Source organism: Marmota flaviventris, chromosome 3, assembly GCF_047511675.1.
Source record: "Marmota flaviventris isolate mMarFla1 chromosome 3, mMarFla1.hap1, whole genome shotgun sequence".
Taxonomy (NCBI): domain Eukaryota; kingdom Metazoa; phylum Chordata; class Mammalia; order Rodentia; family Sciuridae; genus Marmota; species Marmota flaviventris.
In genome coordinates this window covers 26,792,045-26,810,461 of record NC_092500.1, presented here as the reverse complement: position 1 = coordinate 26,810,461, position 18,417 = coordinate 26,792,045, and the positions used below count along the sequence as shown (strand labels likewise).

At 38.6% G+C, this 18,417-nt stretch overlaps 1 long non-coding RNA gene across 2 annotated transcripts in view; it reads right to left on the bottom strand.

Moving 5' to 3' along the window:
* Positions 1-18,417, bottom strand: part of LOC117794705 (uncharacterized) — a 72,899-nt gene that overhangs the window by 52,544 nt on the left and 1,938 nt on the right. For both annotated transcript variants that reach the window (XR_011706914.1, XR_004618554.2), the window contains exon 2: positions 13,909-13,989. This is a non-coding gene — a long non-coding RNA (uncharacterized lncRNA). The remainder of the gene's footprint in view (positions 1-13,908; positions 13,990-18,417) is intronic.

The window sequence follows — 18,417 nt, the reverse complement described above, 5'->3', positions numbered from 1 at the left end:
CCTCCAGTCACTGGGATTACAGGCAAGCGCCACCAGGTCCAGCATTTTCTTTGTCTTTCCCCTAGATCCTTTAAATGTTAATTGCCTAAGGCATAGTTCTCCACTTACTCCCACACTCCAATTCCATGCACCATTCATAAAATGAGCAATAGCGAAGGTTGGCTGCTTCACCATGAAGACAGTGACTTTTCCCAAACTTCTTTCACCCAGGTGCAAACACCAAACACTGATCAAAGGACATGGGCAAATGCAGTATGACTGAGAACTATATCTCACATATTGTTTTATAATGTCTGTGACAGAGTGAGCTATATCTGTGTCCCTGTGGTTTTGGAAACATAGCTCTAGGGAACATGAAATATAAAATGATGTCGCCTGATTTCAGTGAGGCTTGTTTGGGTGTGATTGAATGTGTGATTGAAAGCCAATTTTTGCCATTTTAAAAAACATAACAGGGCTGGGGTTGTGGCTCAGTGGCAGAGCCTTACACATGTGAGGCACTGGGTTCCATCCTCAGCACCACATAAAACAAATGAATAAACAAAATAAAGATAAAAAATCCAATCAAATCACAGGTTGGATTCAAAAGAGATGTTATTCTCCTACTTAGAATCTCATTTTAAAAAACCACTAAAATATACCCTCTGGAGAACACTTAACAAGACCTAGGCTCTAAAGAAATTAAAGAATCTATAGAAACTACAATGGTGCACCTGAAAATAGTTTTTATCCTCTCCTTTGTGTGAAACTCAATTACATAGCAAGCAAACAAATGGAGCAAACAATGAAAATGGCACATGGGATTTTTTTTGCAATTACAATAAACTGCACTCTCAGACAAAAAGACCATTTATACAGCAATTGCATCTAATGATTTGCCTTGTTCTCCCATCAGGCTATTTCTGATTTTTAAAATGCTTTCCTTGGAGCCTCACACCACTAAACCCAGTCATTAACTCTGTTATAACAAAAAAATTCTTTTTCCCCATAAATGCAAACCAAACAATAATCTTGTTCTTATCTTGCTCATTCGACCAAAACCTTAAAAACTTTGACAATACTAAGAAAGATAATACAGTATTTGCATCTTTTAGAAATATGTCATTGAACCTACAGTGACTTTTCTCTTTGGTTTAATTTAACCACTACTAATATGTTGTTTTAGAATAAGAAAACAAGCTACTATACAGGTACAAACCTCCTAAAAAATACCAAACATACATCAACCAGGTTACACTTCAAAACTTTAAAATACTGGCAGGGCGCAGTGTTACACACCTATAATCCCAGAGTCTCAGGACGCTGAGGTAGGAGGATTACAAATTCAAAGCCAGTCTCAGCCATTTAGTGAGACCCTAAGCAACTCAGTGACATCCTATTTTTAAATAAAATATTAAAAAGGGCTGGGGATGTGGCTCAGTGGTTAAGCATCTCTGGGTTTAATCCCTGGTACAAAAAAAAAAATAAATTAATTAAAATAAAAATTTTAAATACTAAACTTGGAATGGTGACACATGCCTGTAATCCCAGAGATTCAGAAAGCTGAGGCAAGAAAATGGTAAGTTCAGGGTCACTCTTGACAATTTAGGAAGATTCTGTCTGAAAATAAAAAGTAAAAAAGATATAACTCAGTGGTAGAGCACCCCTGGGTTCAATCCTCAGTACTATAGAAAATATATAAGTAAATAAATAGTAATCTCCTTTTATATTTAAAATATGACTCTTGAACAATTAGCCTCCAAAAGACAAAAAAAAAAAAGGAAAAGAAAAAATTTTTAAACATCTCTGTGAATTATACATGCTCAGAAGAATGATACAAAGAGAAGTTGACTTCATTTAGAGGTATAATATATATTAGAATGAATATATATATATATGTATTCTAGCAAAATTTTGGGATGATCTATAAATAAAAGATAGTATAACCTTGTGTCCTACATTTTATTTTATTTATGTATTTACTTTTAATTATTATACATATTTTGGGTAGGGGGGACCAGGTATTGAAACCAGGGGCACTTAACCACTGAGCCACACCCCCAATTAAAAAAATTATTTTGAAACAGGTCTAAGTTGCTTAGGGCCTCACTAAGTTGCTGAGGCTGGCTTTGAACTTGCAATTCTCCTGCCTCAGCCTCCCGAGCCACTGGAATTACAGGTGTACACTACTATACCTGGCCTTGCATGTTATTTTTAAACATACTTTTGATGCTTTACTATAACAGCTCATGCATAAGGCATCCTGGAATTCTATGGAGCCTTTCTTTTCTGTGTGCTCCAGGTGGAGTAGGAACTTGTTACTATCAGAGTAGGAGGTGCGAAGTGAGAGTCACAAATATGGAAAGCACTGAGGTAGATCCTTAGTGCCTAATCTGATTTCATCAGAAAAGAAAAAAAATGCCTAAGGTTATACTTGAGATAGTAAAATAGGACCCGAGAAAAGTAAATACCATAGAAGTTGATGCTGAAAGGTATTTCAAGTTGCCTCAGGGGCGTTTTTCCTCCCTCTTATCTTGCTGCATGCTGCTTTTCTTTTTCTTTTTTTTTTTTTTCTTTTTTTTTGTTTTTATGTTTGGTGCTAGACATGCAGCCCAGGGTCTTACACCCATGGAGCAAGCCCCTTTCTGCCAACTCTTTGATGTCCAGACCCAGAATCTCTTCTGAACACATTGAATAAAACCATTCCTTTCTCTTTTGACTCTTCTGTCTCTAGGATCCATCCATCTTACTTGTAACTGAACTTTCTTCCTCTCATTGTTTGGGCTTAGACTCAGAAGATACCGTGTTAGGTAGCTTGCCATGACTGTAACAAATACCTGAGATGATCAACTTATAAAGATAAAAGGTTTATTCTGGCTCACCATTTTGGAAGTTTCAGTACATGATCAATAGGCCTTGTTGGTTTTAGGTCTGTGGCAGCACATCATAGTCAGGGAGCATGATGGAACAAAACCCTTCTCCTCATGGCCTGGAAGCTTAAGAGAGGAAGAGGAAGGGGTCGGGGTCCCATTATCTCCTTCAAGTTCACAATTGAATGACCTGAAGCTCTCCACTAGGCCCACAATTTAAAAGTTTCTACCATCTCTCAATAGCACCAAGCTGGGGGCCAAGCCCTTAGCACCTCAGCCTCTGAAGGATAGTTAAGATCCGAACTATAGGTGAAGTCTATGTATGTGAAGTGTAAATGGCTTGTCACCAATGCTCTACACCTCCAAGGTAGATTTATTGGTTTAATATGGAACAATTTCTTAAGCAAAAGGATACTAAATATCAATGAAAAATTGGTGGGACTTCCTCACCCTTTCCCACCCCCAATACTAGGGTTGAATTTAGGAGCACCCTATCAATGAACTACATCCCAGCCCTTTTTATTTTCTATTTTGAGACAGGGTCTCACTAAGTTGCCTGGGCTGGCCTCCAACTGGGAATCCCCCTGCCTCAGCCTCATGAGTAGCTGGGATTATAGGCATATGCTGCCTCACCTAGCTTGATGGTGAGATGTGAAGCTCTTCTGCCACATTCAAAATAGATTCTGCCATTTACTTTCTTCCATGCCTACTTTTTGGTGAAAGCTTTGGAGTAATATCTATATGATTAGATGGTAAAGTATAAGAGGCCTCATCCCCTGACAATCCTTTTTCAGGAGACAATGCAGTATGGTGGAAAGAGCACTGGGATTTGGAGTCAGACAAACCTGCAATCCAAGGCATTTGCCAATATCGAGTCTTGGGCTAGTTACTTTATATTTCTCTGGGCTTCAAGAGCCTTCATCTGTCAAATGGAAAAATGATGCCAGCTTCCAGGGTTACAGTGAAGATAAGATAACATGGAGAATCCCAGGCAGACTACAAGACCAAAAAGCAGGCATGAAGGAAGTTTTCTGGAGGAAAAAGTATGACAGGTTCTGAAGTTTGAAGGAACAAGAGGAAATATTTATGAGATCTCTGAAAACTTCATCTTGAGCCAGGTATGAACATAAGGACAGGAATCATTTGGTTGGTGCATTCTTTTGTACACTGGGTTCACACAATTGAACTGCTCTTCTAGACCAGCAAGGGAGAGAGAGAGGCCCATACCTGACTGATCCCAATGCAGGGACATGACGTGGGTGCTCTTATTGTTAGGTAAGAGAGAAGGGAAAGCTGGAGATGAGAGAAGCTCACAAAACAGAAGCTTGTGTTTTGTGTTTCTTGTTTCAGGTTGAGTCACAATAGCCAGAGAGGGGATTAGAGAAGGACATTGCAGAGGAGTCTCAGAGCCACATAGGGTGGTTATGCAGTGAGGAGTAACTGCACTTGCTCTGGAAACTGGTGGAGTGGCGATCTGCATAGTCATTGTGGAAAGGGCTCAGAATGGCAGGGATCTGGGAAGAGGGTGCTTTCAGGTCACAAGACATTCCAGACCTTCAAGACTGGCTGGACCATCTCAATGTGAATGGCTTAAAAGACTGCCAACTTGAGAGAGTGGTTTAGTTAGAGGAAAGAATCTACAAGATTGTAGAGAAAGTATTCAGTTACTAAGTCCTCCCTGAGATGGAATAAGGAAATCGTATTTATGGTATATTCGGCAATGCACACAACTAGTCTCCATGGGCATGAAAGTCTCTTCCTGTAGTCCCAGCATTTGGGAGGCAGAGAAGCAGGATTTCAAACACTTGAGCCAGGAGTTCAAGACCAGTCTGGACAATACACCAACCCCATCCCAAAAGAAAAAAAAAAGTTTTGGGGACTCTTTGTTTTGTTTTTGCAGTTCTGGGGATTGTACCAAGGGGCTTGCGCACAGTAGGCAAATATTCTACCACTGAGCTATATCCCCAGCCCTCACTAAAAATTTATTTTTAACTTATGGATTTTTATTATATATGACAACGGAATGCATTAGAATTCATAATACACATATAGAGCACATTTTTTCATATCTTTGGTTGAATATAAAGTATATTCACACCAATTTGTGTCTTCATACATGTATTTTGGATAATGATGTTCATCACATTCCACCATCATTTCTAACCCTCTGCCCCCTCCCTTCCCTCCCACCCCTCCAAAAAAAATTTTAATAATAATTTTGATGTTTCAAATATAAATATTTTTAAATATAGGTTATAGCAAGTACCATGTCCTGGATATTTCCTGTGTGTAAGTAATGATTTAAGTGCTTTACAATAACCCTATAAGACAGACAGTGTTATTATCCCCACTTTACAAATGAAGAAACAGAAAGAGAGAGGCTAAATAACTAGCTGATGGCTGCACAGCCAGTATATGGTGGAGCTGCACTTTGGATCCAGTCTACAACTCCAGAACCTGAATTCTTACTTTGCAGCCTAAGTGCCTATTGAAGCTCTACATGGTTCTGTGAACATTCCAAAACATTTGCTATACAATGATAAACTTGGACATTTAACAATTTTAGCCAGTCACAGTGGCACACACCTGTAATCCCAGCAATTTAGAAAGTTAAGGTAGGAGGATTGCCAAATTTGAGGCCAGCTTCAGCAACTTAGGGAGATCCTCCCTCAAAAAAAAAAAAAAGGAGGCTGAGGATATAGCCAGTGGTAAAATGCCCCTGAGTTCAATCTTCTATACAAAAAAAAAAGAAAGAAAGAAAAAAGAAAAAGAGTGTTAGGGCTGGATTTGTGACTCAGTGGAAGAGCACTTGCCTAGCATGTATGAGGCACTGGGTACAGTCTTCAGCACCACATTTAAAAAAAAAAAAAAAAAGTAAGAGTTTAGGTTTTGAAGGGAACTTTGAGATATTTAATCAATTCCAATAATTCTACAAATAAGAAACTGAGCTATCCCAAGACATTGACTAAGCCATAACTCAAACACCAGTAGTTCTCTTAAAAACTGCAGATGTTTTGAAATAGACCTCGATGTGTGTGTGCTATTGTTGATGATGATGTTCTATGATATGTGTGTGTGTGTGTGTGTGTTTCTGTGTTTCTGCACGTTACATTCCTAGAAGTGGGGATTGAACCCAGGGTCACTTTATCAATGAGCTATATCCCTAGTACTTCTTAGTTTTTGTTGTTGTTTTGTTATTGTTTTGGTTTTTTTGAGACAGAGTTGTTAAATTGCTAAGGCTGGCTTTGAACTTTAGATCCTCTCACCTCAGCCTCCCAAGTTGCTGGCATGACAGGCATGTACCAGCACACCCAGTCAATGATGTCTTAATTTAAAGATATCCTTGGCAAATAAATTTCTATTTTAAAGCCTGGTCATCCAAAACTGAATTTATTTTTCTTCTTATGCAGAAGCAAAGCCTTTTTTAAAGTAATTAAAAATAAAAGCATTTGCAAAACTATTCAAAAATCAAGATTATAGAATAAGGCTATTGGCTGAAAATAATAGCAACATAAAGTTTAGCTTGTGACTTTTTGTGTTGTTTTATTTTTATCCTCGTACCCTTAATGAGATCACTTTTTTCGTGATTAGTTTAATGATCATTTGTAAAGTTTACTTTTGTAAGAAAAGACCATTTATTTTTGCTATACAATGACGAAATTTTCTTCATTAATAATTAAACAAATACAGATTAAAATTAGGTATCATGTTTAAACTATGAAGTTGACCAAGAGCAAAGATTTCCCCCTCTCCAGTTCTCAATGTTGGTCATAGTGTGAAAAAACAAGCTTATATATCCTTCCAGATAGAATGAGAAGATCAGATGGTATATTTGCTTGAGTGGTTCTTTGACAATTAAGAAACGAACTAAGGCAGGTTTTCTAGGTACCATTTGGCAACATTCCTTAAAATGTGCATTTATTTGACATAGCAATTCCACTTCTAGGAATGTAACCTGCAGAAACAATAAATCCTTACATGCAGAGACTTCTTATAATGATATTGATAACAGAGTTGTTTGTATTAAGAAGGAAGGAAGATAGGAAGGGAATAGATGAAATAAAAATCTCCATCAATAAGAACTGGTTAAATGAATAAATATGGGGCAGTGCCTGCATAAACAGCAATATTACTTTTCCAATGAAAGGGGTATTATAGTCGAATATAGTGTGGCATGGCTGTAATCCCAGCAATTTGGGAGGCTGAGGCAGGAGGATCACAAGTTTGAGGCCTCAAGCAACTTAGCAAGACTCTGTCTCAAAATAAAAAAATAAAAAGGGCTGGGATATAGCTTAGTAGTAAAACAAATCTGGGTTCAATCCCTAGTACAAAAAAAAAAAATTCATCAAGGACTAAGGTTATAATTTATGGTATAGTCTTTGCCTAGCCCACACAAGGCCCTGCGTTCAATCCCTAGCACTACAAAATGAACAGAAAACATAAAAAATGTTTGCTTAAAATATATACATTCCATTTTATGTAAATTATCTCAATTTAAATAAGAAATAAAAATCTTCAAATGTACAGCAAGACTTCAGTTTCATAATAAAAATTATATGAACATGCAGAAAAGGATTTGGACATTTTGAGTTGGTGGGATTGGGCCATTTTTTTAAACATTGTCCCCCAAATTTTTCTTAACCAGCAAAATAACAATTAAGATAAAACAATGATAGAGATGTATCCAATGTGCTAAAATAACAATTAAGATAAAACAATGATAGAGATGTGCTTCAGTGAGCCTCTCTTACCCTGACTAGATGTTCCTTCACCACCCCAAAGTTAGTGTGCAGTTACCCAGAGCATCATGGAGCTTCCCGGGATTTCATGGAGAAATACCAGTGGAGTCCTAGACCTTGTGGAGGTTCCTTATGGTGTACACTTGCAGGTCTTTTTTTTTTTTTTTTTTTTAAATACAGTTCCAAATGCCAATGTCAATCCAAGAATTAGAGCATTTTGAAGCAACCCTGAAATAGATTTTATTTCTACAGCCCAAACCCCTTCCAGGTCCAGATGAAAAGTTTCACATTCTTGAATGCGAATGTTTTATGGTCTGAAAAGTAGCTATTCCTTTGCGTGTGTCCTGTCAGGCTTCTAAGAATGGTTTTACCACTAGTTCCAACCCCATAAACAACCGCGCCTATCACTCCAGCAGGCTTCTTGCAGATAAGTCAGCTGGTTTTCATGTGACAGGGAAATCTTCTATGCCAGGTGCACTCACAGCCAAGGCTGGGTGTCCCTACCTCATGTAGGTGGCTGCTCATATTCACATGCCATCCACAAATCTCAGCACAGGCTTTTGGGTAAACTGTGCTGGCACAATTACAATTAACAATAACTGTGCAAACAAACATGGGACAGTTAGTTGAAAAGTCAGGGAGAGAGGGAACAGTCACAATAAAATAAGACACAAGTGTACTCCTCCTCCTCAAAACCCCTGCAGGATAGATAAGAATGGAGAGAAGGTGGGAACAGGTGAGAAGACAAATCTAGCTTTTCCTTGGGATGCAGACAAAGAAGCTGTTAAACAGTGCTAAGAGAAGCTCACCCCCAACAACCTGAACTGGGTCTGGACCAGGAGTGAAACCAAATGTCCGTGGGATTCAAATCTCTGACCCAGTTTAATAAAAACTGTCCCACGGGGTCATCAGAATTATTTGACCTAAACTGCATTCAACTTCCATTTCCCACCCACCCTACTGCTTCTTTTGCAAAGTCCTGTCCCAGGGAATGTTCACCCACCAACCTCTTTACCAGAGCAGCAGCCTAGAAGGCTTTCAGACTTACTCTTCCTTCACATCGCATGCCACCAGGTGCCAGGACTGGTGGATTCTGTCTTCTAATTATCTCCTTGATCAGCCCTCCCTGCTGGGTCATGCTGCCAACTGTCACAAGATCCATTCTCCACTTTGGTGATCCACCTTTCTATTTATTTCCTGGGGTGTAGGGTATTGATGATGAATCCAAGGATACTTTACAACTGAGCTACATCCCCAATTCTCTTTATTTTGAGATGGGGTCTTGATAAATTGCTGACAGTCTCATTAAATTGCCCAGGCTGGCCTTCTGGTCTTGAATTTGCACTCTTTCTGCATCAGGCTCCAGAGTAGCTGGGATTACAGGCATATATCATGGGGCCCGGCTAACCTTTTTTAATTGTAAATCTGATCAGCCCACACCCCTATTTCCATGGCTCTCCATTAACCTCTCCCAGAAGTTTCTTTTTTGCAGAGCTGAGGATTGAACCCGGGCCTTGCTCCACCACTGAACTACATGCCCAACCCTCTCCTAAAGGTTTCTTTTTTTTTTTTTTTTTGGTACGGGGAATTGAATTCAGGGGCACTGAACCACATCCCCAGCCCTTTTTTGTATTTTATTTAGAGACAGGGTCTCACTGAGTTGCTTAGCCCCTTCACCATGGCTGAGGCTGACTTTGAACTCTTGATTCTCCTGTCTCAGCCTCCCGAGCTGCTGGAATTACAGGCGTGCACCACCTGAAGTTTCTTGACACAATCTCAAATGTTTGTGTGACCAGGCAGTTATGTGTGTGAAGTCATGGGGTTCAGTATAGCAAAAGGAGGCTGTGTGGATCTGGAGAAGAGCTATACCCACGTAAAAGCATTCAATTCTAAAACTATATAAAAGCAGCTGCGCTGGCCTGGGAAAATTCTTTTCTGATGTCATTCCGGTACTCCTGTCGACACTTCAGTACTAACATCCAAACTCCCCACTCTGCTATAAGGGAGGCCAGCTTCTCTGACTTTCTCTTCAGTTGCTTTCTCCACAAGCAACTTTCATTTTCCTGAAGCTTCTTTTTCACATAGCGGTGCCTGTGAACCTGATCTTCTCTGTCTGGGTCCCTCTCTCTCTTTCCCAGCCTTGTTTGGAAATTTTCATTTCAAGACCTCCTCTGCCAGTCTTTGCGGAGCCCCAGGGAGAGCTGAACCCTGGACATACATCTATCATTTTTCTTCTTTCCCAGCTTTCAAATATTTATTTTTCTTTCCTGCAAGTAGTATTTAGGAGACTTGTCTTATAATTGCACAAATTGTATGTTATGAAATAAACAGAGAAGGCAAAATTTCCTAGAGACAGTATTCCTTTCCAACATTTTAATAAGATTGAGAAAACATCACTTGCATCACAAGACATAATCTTTATTTTTTAAAAAAAAAATTTTGGTGTAGTTGGGGAGCTAATAGAGATTTCAAGGGCCTTTATGTCCTCAACTAAGCTTTACCCCCTAAGCTATTGTTGAATATTGTTACAACAAGCTATTGCCAGAAAAAGCTGCTTTAAGCCTTGATCAATTCACAAAGAAATATTAAGGAGGTAATATTAATCATTATGTAATTTTTGTCTTAAAAATAGAGAAAAGAGCTGAGTGTGGTGGCTTGGGAGACTGAGACAGAAGGATTGCGAGTTCAAAACCAGCCTCAGCAAAAAATGAGATGCTAAGCAACTCAGTAAAACGCTGTCTCTAAATAAAATACAAAACAGGGCTGGGGATGTCCATGGTCGAGGGCCCCTGAGTTCAATCCCTGATACCAAAAATAATAATAAAGAAAGAAAGAAAAGAAAAAGGAAAAAAAAAGAAGAGGTTATGCCAGGCACAGTGACACATGCCTATAATTCCACCTACTGTGGAGGCTGAGGCAGGAGGATCACAAGTTGGAGGCCAGCTTCCACAATTTAGCAAGACCCCATCTCAAAATAAAAAATAAAAAGGGCTAGAGATATAACTCAGTGTTAGAGCACCCCTGGGTTTAATACCCAGTTTGTGTGTGTGTGTGTGTGTGTGTGTGTGTGTGTGTGTGTGAGAGAGAGAGAGAGAGAGAAAGAGAGAGAGGAAGAAAGCAATTACATGCTCCAGTCCTTTTTAAAACTCACTCTAAGAAATAAAAGGGAGCTTAACTCCACTCCTACAACTGGGTTACCAGCTCCACTGGCTTAAGTACCTGAGTGCTTAGCCACATGAAATAGTTCTCTGTCTCAGAACTTGTCCAAAGGATCTCTCCTACCTGCAGAGATGGAAGTAAGGAAAAAAGAATCTTTCCTGTACCTTTAGGTTTGACCTGCCCTATTTTTTCCTTCCTTCCTGTTGATTGATTTAGGCTCTCAGGAAGGTAAAGAAATAAAATAGAAGTTGGAAAGGGAGGAGATAGTGAAGGATGAAGGGGAGGGCATTAATGGGTACTTCTGAGCCATAAATGCCTGTTGGAGGCTGAGGTTAAAGGAAGTTAACTGCAAAGCTGCAGTCACAGCGCCTCTTCTTGCTTTGCACACTAACACACTGAGCTCCTGGTTTAACGTGAGTGGTCTGCAGTGAACTCATTCAATGCACATCAGTTCCTCCAAGAATAGTATATATATTTTTTATCATTGTTAGGAGTATAAGTGTTTGTATTTTTATCAACCAATGTGAAGACACACACACACATACACATACACACACACATACAAGAACCATTGGTATTCTGTTTTGCAGTACTGGGGATTGAAACCAGGGGCACTTTTACCACTAAGCTACATCCTCAGCCTTTTTAATTTGTATGTTCATTCATTCATTCATTTTGGGTACCTGGGATTGAACTCAAGGTCACTTGGCCACTGAGCCACACCCCCAGCCCTACTTTGTCTTTTATTTAGAGATAGGGTCTCACTGAGTTGCCTAGAGCCGAACTTTTGCTGAAGCTGGCTTTGAACTTGCAGTCCTCCTGTCTCAGCCTCCCAAGCCACTGCGTTTACAGGCATGCCCCACTGTGCTTGGCTTTTATTGTTTATTTTGAGACAGTCTCTGCCTAAATTGCCCAAGCTCAGCTTGAACTTTTTTTTTTTTTTTTGTACCAGGGATTGAACCAAGAGGTACTTAACCACTGAGCCACATCCCCAGCCCTTTTTATTTTTTATTTTGAGACAGGTCTTGCTAAGCTGCTTAGGGCCTTGCTAAATTGCTGAAACTAGCCTTGAACTTTTGGTCCTCCTGCCTCAGCCTCTGGAGTAGGTGGTATTATACCACACCTGACTAGAGGATTTTATTTTAATAAAGATGAACATGTTTATGATAGAAAGTTTGAAAAGTACAATAAAGTGTAAAGAAAAAAAATCCACCCAAAGAAAATAATATTAACAACTTTTTTTTTTTTTTTAAACTGGGCACATACCTATAATCCCAGCAGCCAAGGAATGCTAGGGCAGGAGGATTGCAAATTTGAAGCTAGCCTCAGCAATTTAAGAGGTGTGCTAGGAATGTAGCTCAATGGTAAAACATCTCTGGATTCAATGCCCAATACCCACCACTACAAAAAATAAATAAATAAGTTCTTACATTGGAATCTTTACACGGATGTGAATGTATTATGTTAACAATCTTTTATGCTTAAAAAACTTTGTAACAAATTTTGCCTTGTTTTTAGGAACTACTTAAACATTGTTTTATATAACTACATGGTACTCCTTAAAGTAGATATATCATAATTTTTTCAACTAGGCATTTAATCTTTAACCAAACATTCTGGAATAATAATATACAGTTTCAACTTTGTAAAGCCTCTCAATACAAGCAATGAGTAAATAAGAACTCTTGAAAGATGCTGCAGGCTGCAGTAGTTAGGAAGTATGTAAGTCACTGGTTTCCTTTAGCCAAGAAAAACAGGTACAATATCACTAAACTATGGACAAACGCAGAAAATACCCTGAAACTTCCTCAAGAATAATGTATCTTAAGCTTGTGTTGTGGTGAAGATCAGACTAGTCCTAGGAAGGCCTTGGGGGAAGAGAGGAGCCTTAAATAAGGAGAATAAATATTCAAGAGATGGTCTAACTACAGCAACTTGGGGAAAAGTGGGAAAACCACAGGCTGTTATGTGGCACCTGAAGTTTCCCTTCCCATGGCTGCCTTGGGTGGTAACTGGACCTGATAACCTTGCTGCAAATCCTTACATTTGGTGGGACATCTTTATTTTTTATGTATTTAATTTTTATACTGAGGATTAAACCCAGCAGCACTTTGCCACGGAGCTTATTTGTTTTTACATTTACTTTTTTGAGACAGGGTCTTACTAAGTTGCTAAGGCTGTCCTTTGTAACCGAAAGCTGTCCTTGTTCTCAACACCAATCCAATAAGAAAGACAGGTCTTGAAAAAAAAAAAGAAGGTTTATTGCTTTGCAGGCAAAGGAGAAACACGGAGGACTCTTGCGCCAAAGGCTGTGATTCTGCCCATCTGTGGGAACAGGGGGGCTTTTATAGAGGTGATTCAGAGAAAATGAGATTAGGGAGGAGAGATCAGGAAAAAGAAGATCAGGGAAGAGAAGTTTAGGGTAAAGAAGAACAGGGAGGAGAAGTTTAGGGAAAAGAAGATTGGGAAGAAGAAAAAAATATATGTAGATTTCGAAGCCACAAGGGATATAGTCAAAGCACCAAGTGAACCTACCTTGTTATACCCTGAACTTGCAATCCTCCTGCCTCAGCCTCCTGAGTTGCTGGGATTGCAGACATTGTTCCACTATACCCAGCTAGGCAGAATACTTTTAAATAAATAACTGAAACAACCATTTGCTGACATAATCTCCTGCCTATCCTAATTTTTTTTTTCACAAAATCATTCACATTCTTCTATACTGTTTAGACTACAAGCAGCCAGATGTTACTACACAGAATCCATATGGCTGGTCATCATTACAGTGGAAATCCTTTCAAAGTGATTATAGGGTTTAGGCTTTTTTTTTTTTTTTTAAGTATTTGGGATTGAGCCAAAGAGGGCTCTACCTCTGAGCTACATCCTCAGCCCTTTCTTAATTTTCTCTTTTTTAAGATGCCAAACTGGCCTTGAACTTGCAATCCCTCAGTCTCCCGAGTTGCTGGATTACAGGCATGTGCCACCACACTCCTCTGGAGTCACCTTGTTCTAACTGGTAATAACTAATCTAGACTTTTATTGTCCTTGTTTGGGATTTACAAGTGGGTCCACTTAAGGTATCTTAATCCCTATGAGGAGTTCCTTGAAAATATTATGGAAGCTATAATTTCATCCTTCAAAAAAAAAACAGGTATACTTACACAAACACAATTTGCACCCAGTTTCAAGAGGTTCATGATCTTTTTAGAGGCCCCATTTGAGGAATTTCTGCTGGTGGTTACCTATAGTGTTAAAAAAAAAACTACAAAAACATTGCATATTCTATGATCAATTTTTATACCTGCCAATGAAGACTTTCCCTTTAGCTTTTAGATAGAAGGGAGAAAAAGATAAACTCAGACATCCAGAACCATAATAATAAACTTGTATGACTCTTCTATTTCTGATCAAATAAGCTTCTAAACAACCATTCTAGACTTTAATGCTTATACCATAGTATTTGAATTTACGTTTTAACAGTATAAAAATTTATTTCCATGACTATATGAAATAAAAAATAGGTTCTTCTTTTTTCTCCCTTCCTCCTCTCTGATTTTTCTAGTAGCATACAACCTAATTCCTGCCCCTGCCGGGTACTGGGGATAGAACCCAAGGATATTCTACCACTAATCTCTATCCCTAACCCTTCTTATTTTTAAATTTTGAGATAGGGTCTCACTTACTGGCCCAGGTTGGCCTCAAACTTACAATTCTCCTACCTCAGCCTCCCAAGTAGCTGGGATTATAGCATTTAACACAGTCCCTGGCTATAATGTAATATTTTAAAAATTATTTTATTATAAAAATTCAAAGATATGATATATATTATATTTATCTACCTACCTATGTATATCATATAAATCACCCCTATGTACCTTTATCTCAAGTTCAATAATCAGTTCAATGGGTAATCTAGCTTCCTCCATAGTCTCACCCATTTTCCATGTTCCCAATAACCTATATTATTTTGAATCAAAGATATCATATTATTCCAGTAAGTATTTTTAGTATATATCTCTAAAGAATAAGCAGTCCCCCTTTAAACATTACACTCCCCAAAAACAGTAACACTTGCTTAATCTCACCAAATATTTGGTCAGTAATTCCAGATATCCAGAACCAAATGATTATCCAATAAATGCCCTTTTGAATATTTTTAGTTTGTTAGAATCCAGATTAAAACAAAGTCTTTGTATTACAATTGATTAACATCTTATACACAAATATTCTTTTTTTGTTTGTTTGTTTGGGAGTGTTTGTGTTTTAGTTTTGCCTTTATTCTAAAATGAAGAATTCCATCTCCAAATGAAGCAGTAGGTCAAAATGCTGGCCTGAAGAAGTTTGTGAAAATGTCAAGTCATGCCTTTGCAGAGAGATAACTCCTTGGCATACACCTTTCCCTGAATGATAAAGAAGGAAAGAACTGCTCTTCCTAGTAAACATTTTCAGCAGCCACAGAAAACTGCTTATAAACATAATGCTTGTGAAACAAAGTGTTCTGCAGTAAGTAGGAATTGATAAAAATAACAAATAAATTGTAAATCTGAAGATCATTTCTGTATTCTGAGAGTTTATAAACAGTCAAAACAAAAAGTCTTCATTTAAATTTTAAATGTTGGTTGGATTTTTTTTAAACGTTATAATTTAATTTAAGGCTTTTATTTTACCTATTTATTTGTTTTGTGATATACTGGGATTGAACCCAGATGTGCTCTACCACTGAGCTATACCCCCTGCCCCTTTTTATTTTATTTATTTGGAGGAGGTACTGGGATTGAACCCCAGGGTTGCTTTGCCACTGAGATACATCCCCAGTACTATTTATTTATTTATTTATTTGCAGGGGGTCGGGGGGGTTCCAGTGATTGAACTCAGGGGCACGTTGTCGTCATTACAGTGGAAAATATTTTGTATTTTATTTAGAGACAGGGTCTCACTGAGTTGCTTAGCACCTTGCAGTTGCTGAGGCTGGCTTTCAATTTGCGATTTTCTCAGAATCCCAAGCAGCTGGGATTACCGGCCTGCGCCAACACACCCAGCAGTTGTTTTTATTTTGAGACAGGGTCTCAGTAAATTGCTGAGGGTTTCACAAAATTGCTAAGGCTGACCTTGAAATTGACCCTCCTGCTTCAGCCTCCAGAGTAGCTGGGATTACAGACCTGTGCTGTCACATCCAGTTTAAGGATTTTTAATTTTTGAAATTTATCTATTTCATTCTCATTTGTGCCTTTGTAAAAGGGGGGGAAATCACTTCAGAGTAAATGAAATTGTAATCTAGATTTCCACTTCCATTCCCCACCTCATAAGCTTCTCTAAATCTCCATTAGATTCTTTTTTCACTTTAAAAAAATCAAAGACAATCCCTCCCCACCTGATGTTAGAATTTAACACATACAAATAATCACCATGGAACAGAACGGTAGAACAAGTGCACAGTAATACAATGCAGGGGTTAAGAACTTGAGCTGTGAAGAAATATTGCCCCTGCGTTCCTCAGCCTGTAAAATGGGGACCATAAAAAGTAGCAGCCTCATAGGGCTACTGTTGGCATCATTCAAATGAGGTCATGTAAATCACCCAGGCACTGACTAACACTCAGTAAAGAATAGCTATTATTACCATTAGCAAGACATAGGAAGGGATTATTTGTCATTATCACAGGTTTTTTGTTTGTTTGTTTTGATACTGGGGATTGAACCGGGGCACTTTTCCACTGACCTACATCCCCAACACTTTTTATTTTGTTTTATTTTATTTGTTAGGTACTGGGGAATTGAACCCACTTTATCAGTGAGCTACAGCCACAGCACCCCCGCCCCGCTTTTTAAAATATTTTCTTAGTTGTCAATGGACTTTATTTATATATATGTGGTGCTAAGAATCAAGCTCAGTGCCTCACGCATGCTAGGCAAGTGCTCTACCACTGAACCACAACCCCAGCCCATCCCCAGCCCTTTTTATTTTTATTTGGGACAGGGCTTGCTAAATTGCTAAGTCTGGCCTCAAATATGTGATCCTCCTGCCTCAACCTCCTGAGTTACATGTGTACACCATCATGAAGCCTCATATCACAGTGTTACTAACAGAAGGAACTTGTGTAACTTTCTGATACAAGAGAAGGCAGCAAGCCTTTGTGTTGGTCACTCTTCATTGAATACAGTCTTAAAAGGACTTGGGAAAAAATGTCCCCTATACAGCCAATGTTAAACTGTGTCTCTTTCTGAAAGCTCAGAAAATTTAAAAATAGTGGAAAAAAATAGCTCTGGGATAAAAAGTTTCAGGTAAGACAATACTGTGGTAAATGAACTAAACAGAAATTAATTTGAAACTGGACTTTGATCTCAAGTGAACCAGCCAGTGTAGCCCAGTCCTTACTGGCCCTGCAGAGAAAAAACAGGCCTGTGTCTTATCTCAACTGTGATCTGACTAGATATGATCTCAGCTTTGAACACTGCCTAAGCTCATTTCAGATGCATAATACATATTAAACAATACTTAGCAGGGAGCTTTGGTTTGGGGTATGCACCCCAACACTGAGGAGCTGACATAGGAAAATGAAGACTTAGCATTTCTCTATTCTCTCATTTTAAAAAGTCATATGAGTTTCCTTTTCTGTCAGGTCTAGCTCAAATAACTGTAATATACAGATAAATAAATATTGTCTATGTGTGGAGGGCCACGGTTAATTATATTATCAAAGCATTCTTCAGTTTAAATAATTCACTGTAGCCAGGTACAGTGAGGCATGTAATCCCAGCAACTCAGGAAGCTAAAGCAGAATGGTCACAAGTTCGAATCCAGCCTCAGTAATTTGGAGAGGCCCTAAATAATTTGGCAAGACAATTTTTCAAAATCAAAAAAATAAATAAGTAAACGCAGTGGTAGAGAGCCCCAGAGTTCAATCTCCAGTAACAAAAACAAACTCAGTGCAGCATTTCTTTTATATTAAGTCCCCTCCCTCATCAGGTATTGTGGCTCACACCTATAATACAAGCTACTTGGAGGCTAGAGCAAGAGGATCACAAGTTCAAGGCCAGCCTGGGTAATTTAGTAAGACCCTGTAAAAAAAATAAATAAGTAAATAAAGGGGAGTGGAGTTGAGGTTGTAGTTCAGTACTGCAAACAAAGTAAAACTAAAAAAAAAAAAAAAAACCCTCTCTCCACATGGTCAAAATTTTGAGCCTTCTCCAAATGTCAGTCCATTACTCTTCTGGTCTTTAAGAAAAAGGAAAAGGAGGAGAGAGTGCTAATGAAACTTTTCTTGTTAATAACACGTGTTTGTCTAAATGTATTACAGTTCCAAAGCCCTTTTAGACTCACTGTGTTATCTTGGGTAAGCCTTGTACAAGGTGAGAAAAGCTGAGACTCAGAGATGAAGCAACCAAGCCCAGTGGCCTGGAAGCTGGAGAAAGCAGCCCCAAGGCTCCACTTAACTGGTTCTGTGCTGCTGCTGCTGCTGCTGCTGCTGCTTTTCCTCCCTTTAGCAATTTGGTTCCAGACATCCTCTCCTTTCCTTCTCAGTTAATTCTGTCTCTTTGTTCTTTGTTTTACAGTACTGGGAATTGAACCCAAGACATTCTAATACTGAGCTCCATACCCAAATGTAAAAATAAAATATTTACATTTTATTTTTAAAATTTTTTTATTTATGTATTTTTGGTGCCAGGGAT